At 48.1% G+C, this 5,684-nt stretch overlaps 1 long non-coding RNA gene across 1 annotated transcript; it reads right to left on the bottom strand.

Moving 5' to 3' along the window:
* Nucleotides 1–3,963: 3,963 nt before the first annotated feature.
* On the bottom strand, nucleotides 3,964–5,149 carry LOC104497756. The gene is made up of 2 exons (XR_727825.1): nucleotides 5,090–5,149; nucleotides 3,964–4,269 (listed from the first exon to the last, which is right to left on the bottom strand). It is a non-coding gene; the product is annotated as an uncharacterized LOC104497756 (long non-coding RNA).
* Nucleotides 5,150–5,684: the final 535 nt, after the last annotated feature.

Below are 5,684 nucleotides of genomic sequence, written 5' to 3'. Positions count from 1 at the left end.
CCTGCCTGGGCTGACTGGGGCAGCCTCGAGCCTGGTTTAGGTTTTCAAAGCTGCTGCTTACAGCATGAGCTTACGGCAGTGCAGCTCCGGTTTTTACTGCCCGAGACTGCCACTGGTCCCACCGGCTGATCTTAGTGCCACGCAGAAACCAGCAGCAGCAAACGTTCTTAAGAAGCTACTTTAAATTAGCTTTAGAAGGCTGAGGTTACAAATGAACGGACAAGGTTGGACAGCTGCCAGAATGCAGTATCTGTCTCTAGTGACTTGACAATTCCGAGCTTGATAAACATTAAAACGTAAGTTATAAAGGTTTTCTGATACAGCAGATTTTGTAACTTTTTAAATCGTACCGTACAGGTGAAAAAGCCAGAGGGCAAGTACCAGAAGACGAGTACAGGAGCGGTCAAAATGCAACCGAAAGCAGAAGAGCTGAAATTTGTTACCAAAACTGATGGTTATGTTCACATTCACCCTTCATCTGTAAATTACCAGGTCAGGCTTCTTCTTGTCTGCAAAGCATGCTCTTCGTCATAGAAGAAACCACCTCTGCTTGAGCAGCTGAGCTTCCAGTGAGGGTCTGTGGTGATCATGATTGAGCAGTCCCTGTTAGACTTGTAAATAACGGCATGTTCCCAAGTTAGGAGCGTTCTCTGGGCACGCTGTTAAACTCCACCCTCTGGAGCGGGATCAGCAGATGCAGTAGCCCCCGGCTCAGGTTTTCTTAAGCTGCGTCTGCAAAGCTGCACACAAACACACTGCAGCTGCAAAGCCTCCCTGGCACCTCCTCAGTGCCACCTGCCATCGCCCAGGTAGCACCTCCACACAGGTGATTTCTCCCCTCCGACCCTCCCCAGGCCTTGTCTCTTCAGCTGAACTATTATTTATTGGGAAACGGCTCAGGGGTGTTTCTGCACGGGTGCTCAAACTTCGAAGTTTGTTTCATTCCAGGCCTGTGTGGAAGAGGCAGGTGGGCCCACATTGCTCTGAGCAGGTAGGAAGAGACCGGGCACTTTAACAAGGGTGTTGTGTCCCTGTTCCAGACGAGGAACTTCGAGAGCCCCTATCTGGTGTACCACGAGAAGATCAAGACCAGCCGCGTGTTCATTCGAGACTGCAGCATGGTGTCGGTGTACCCACTGGTGCTGCTGGGAGGCGGGCAGGTCCACGTGCAGCTGCACAAGGGAGAATTTGTCATTTCTCTGGATGACGGGTGGATACGGTTTGTGGCTGCCTCTCACCAGGTGAGGAAAAGGCTAATCCTGGGAGCGCGGCAGCGCGGGGCTGCGTTTGGAAAGCAGGAGATGCGTCTCCTGAGCCTTACGCTTGTCTCTTACCACGTGTGTTAGGTGGCTGAGCTGGTGAAGGAGCTGCGCTGTGAGCTGGACCAGCTGCTGCAGGATAAAATCAAGAATCCCAGCATGGATTTATGCGTGTGCCCCCGTGGATCTCGGATCATCAGCATGATCGTAAAGCTTGTGACCACACAGTAACGTGGGAACGGCCTCCTACAAAGACTGTTTGCTCTTGGCCAAGAACAGACCAAGTAGCATCAGCACCTTGATGTATTTGTTGTCCCAAAACGTGGTGCGATCTCTGGAAGGCCACGTGAGCAACTGTACCATTAGCAGGTTGTGGGGTTTTCCCCTTCGTTTGCAGAGCTCACTTCCTGGAAGTGAGGTGGCTTACAGGGTGCTCTGGAAAATAGCAAATCTCACCCCCGAACACAAACCTCCAAGTAAGAAAGTAAAGTGTTTTTTCATGAGGCTGTACCCTGGCAATGGTGTTTTCTGGTCCCCAAAATAGCTGCTACCTCACTGCCTCTTCACTAGTCGCGTCTGGAGGCAGCATGTGACATCGTAAGCTGCTCCCAAACTGGTTTAAACTCACTTGTACCTGTTGGCCAGGACCCCTCTGAGGCAGTCAGTCTTGGCTGACCCAGGATCCATTTGCTTGTGGTTCAAGCCAAAGCCCTTAAAAAGGCAAGAGCCTTTTGATTCACGTCAGGGGGTTCTGAAACAGATTGAGAAAGCATCCTCTAGCGAGGAGACTGTACCGGATCAGCTGGAGTAACGTGCTGGCTTAGTGCACGCTGAACTGGTTACAGTGTAAAACTGCAGGAGCGCAGACATCTCCCCTGAAAATCAGGCTTTGCCAGCTCCCAGCTGTGAAAAAACAGGTGAGGTGGACTTCTGTGGCGCATTAAAAATGGATCCATGGCTGGCTGCTATTCCTCACCGATAACCTCCTCAGGTGGACCTCCCACCACCCTACATAGCTGGAAGAAAGTCCCTGGGATGTACTACCAGGTGCCTGGAGTGAAAGAACTTTGCTGTCATCTGTAATAGTAAAACCAGAGTAAACACTGTCCATGCTTCCAGCCTTGCCTCAGAAGAGCCTTCAGGCTGCAGAACGATGAGCAGAGTCCCACGTCTTGACTAAAAATGACTCTCGCCCCTCAGGGAGTGCTGTGTTTTGGATGGAAACATGCTCAAGCAGGGACCGTATGTCTCTTCCACCACGTATGTACTAAACGGAAGAGTTTTGGTCAACAGGTTTAGTGTGGAGTCAGCTTGCTTCATTCAGCAGTACAGAGGGAAAAAGAAAAGCAGCAGCTGCCCCCCCTCTGAAAGCACTGGGGCCTGGGCTATTTTAACTGCAGCGGGGCAGGGAACCCAATAAATAGTGCCCAGCTGTGTTCAGTGGCTTTTGGGTCACCCTAGTTTAAAGCTGTTGCTTCCAGCTTCCTCTTCTGCAGCTTATAATGGACTGTGGTTCTAACAAAATATTAACTGCAGGAAGGAGAGTCACTTACCCCGCTAAGCACCAATGCTCTAAAACATACAAACGTGGGGAAGACGGGGGACAAGACAAGCACAGGCTGCTCTCAGTGGCAGCTGTCTTTCTGAAATCACATCTAAGGGCTCATCATTTTTTTAATGCCTGGACATCCTGTAAAGCAACACAGACAAAAGCTCACCTGAAAACCCAGGGCTGGGTGCCCAGGCACAGCTCAGTGCTCTGCTCTTAACAGTGGAGTATCAACCCACTGCTAACACTGTAAAAGCCCCAAGAGATCCTCCTCTCTAGCCTGTGAGACACAGCAATATAGGCCAGAACATACTGTAAGGCGGGCTTTTAAGTCAAAATCGTGTCACTCTGCTGTGACAAAAACCATTATCAGCTGCAAAGACAAATCAAAGTAGGAAATACCTTGCACTCGTTCGTGTATTTATATTAGATCCTCCAGTAACCTACCTGTGGTGACATGGGAACCTCCTGCCCAGTTTCCCAAAGCAACTCTTCAGGACAGCAGCCAAAGAAGATAGGACAGAGGTGTGGCATGAGCTCTTGACTTCCCAGCTCTTCACTGCTACTTAAACATGACCTGCCGGTTCTGCTTGTGACCTGCAACCTTAATTTCCTAAGAGTACCTACATGTATGTTCTACTGCACTGGGATTTGCCCCAGATGTCCCAAAGCAGCAGCACCGTTTGGACAACCAGGACATAAAACAAGACTTCTAGAAATATTTACTTCACTAGTTCACATTCTGGAAGCATTACAAATACCTTCCGGTGAGAAATTCACTATCCTTTCATGAACAGGACAGACAGACCAGCATTCACACAGCCCCTTCCATCTCTTGGAAGTGAAGTCACTGAGTGTACAAGCACATCCACGCAGGTTTTCAGCCTCACCGAGTTCTGAGGAGGTGGAAATTAAAGCACAAGGTGCAGATCACCCCAACATTCTGGACCGGACAGTAAGAGTGTCTGGTAAGTCTTCGCTCTATCTGTGCGCTGCAGGAACGAAGTCCTACAGCAGGCCACTGACCAGCTGCTGCACTAGGCTTAACTTGAGGGCCCACAGCTGCCGGCCTCCTGCTTCTCACCAGAGCGGCACTGAGCTGCCTCAGCCACCCTACTGTTCACAGACACAGCAGAGTTTCCAACAAAGGACTTCTTAGTTAGAAATGCACAGTTTATTTCAATGCGCCAATAAAAAAAGCCCAACATTTCCAGATCACAGAACGTTCACACAACAAAAGAGTTCTTGCATTAGTCTACTGAGACTTTCAGAAGATCCAGATTCATGCCAATTGTTAGTCAATAGAAACAGGCTTCTAGGACTAAGCCCTTACATTTATAAAGACACCACAAAATCCCTTATAATAATGTAAACAAAATAAATTTTCTTCTTAAACTTTTTAAACTTGAACCCATTCTTTCAGGACTTGCTCTCCTTCAAGGGCTTCCTGATGGTGAGTGACTGAAAGGGAAGGAAAAATATGAAGAGCAACTTCTATGGCAAACCCAACAGAAACTGTGCGTGCTGCCCCACGTTCTCTCTGCTCAGAGCCCTCCGCCCCACCTTATAATGCCCCTCTGCACTGTTTTCATTCACAGTAACCAAAAAGTGTTAGTAAAACTACTTCACACTTGAAAAGGGCAGGCAAAAAGACATCAGCTGTGACAGCCAGGTGAGACCAGGCTGCTCACAAAGCACCTTGGAGCCCACACTCCAGCTCGTGCAGAAGAATTCTTCCTCGGCCCGAACCTCCAGTTTTGGTCTAGCCATGAGGCACCATCTCAAATTATGTCCATTCCAGCACCCACGTCTCTGGTTACATAGGAAAACTTCCTTCTTACTTCACAGTGCACAGCAAAACGTCACAGCTGTGCCCCTGAGTGACAGCCAGCTGTGAGGAGCCACCAGCAGCAATTTAATCCTACCAGGTACTCATGGTTTGCTCACGTTACTCACTTCTTCCCCAGATTCTAAACTGCTCAGGAACTTTGCGATAGCTGATTCTCATTTGCCCAGGTGTTCTGTTGTCTTTTAACATGTCATTAATGTAGGTTACCTTAGAGTTATTCTCATGAAGTTCTGACGACCAGCAGTAGGAAGTGCCCATAAAACTTATTTTCATAGTAGGAAGTGCCCGTGAGAATTCAGCTTTTCATAGTTCACAAATTAAGGCAAGTAAAAAGCTTCCAGCTTTTCTCCTTGCACAAGTTAACTTCTCTGGGAACCCCTCTGCTAGTTTCGTGTCACTGCATGGCATGCTCCAGTTTCAGGATATTCCTACCTTCTCTTTGGAGATGGCGATCTGGACTTGGAGCGACTGTCAAAACAACACAAACACACCAGGCCTGTCAAAACAACCCAAACACACCAAACCCATCAACAACGCGGTAAACTCAGCCGTACACTCATAACCACCTTTGAGCGTTTCAAACCAGTAAGAACAATTTAACATCACTAAATACATTTAAAGGTACCACCCTTAATGCTGCTGATAGCAAGTACACCCAACTGCTTTAAGCAAGAAGCTGCAGCTGAGACAGGAAACTGCTGAAAACCGGAGCCCTCAAGAGAAGAGCAACACACAGCTCCAAAGCAGCTGTACAATGATCACAGTGATCTCGCAAAGCAGGAGCAGTGAATCAAGTGGAGGAGAGGCAGGAAGCCTGAGAATGACAAACAGTTCAGAACAAAGGTAGGGAAAGATACGCTCCAAATCCTGTCAAAAATACTTTCCATCGCAATCATGGGTTAAACAAAAACCTGCATCCATAATCCTTCCGAGAGAACTGCCTACTGTCCCATAAAAACAGCTATTAAGAAACCCCATAAAAATCATGTGTGAAAAGTATTTAAATCAGCTATTAAGAAAAAAACCC

This window comes from Buceros rhinoceros, unplaced genomic scaffold (genome assembly GCF_000710305.1).
Source record: "Buceros rhinoceros silvestris isolate BGI_N320 unplaced genomic scaffold, ASM71030v1 scaffold12528, whole genome shotgun sequence".
Classification (NCBI taxonomy): domain Eukaryota; kingdom Metazoa; phylum Chordata; class Aves; order Bucerotiformes; family Bucerotidae; genus Buceros; species Buceros rhinoceros.
The sequence above is the reverse complement of the archived record's forward strand: the minus strand, read 5'-3'. Positions and strand labels throughout refer to the sequence as shown.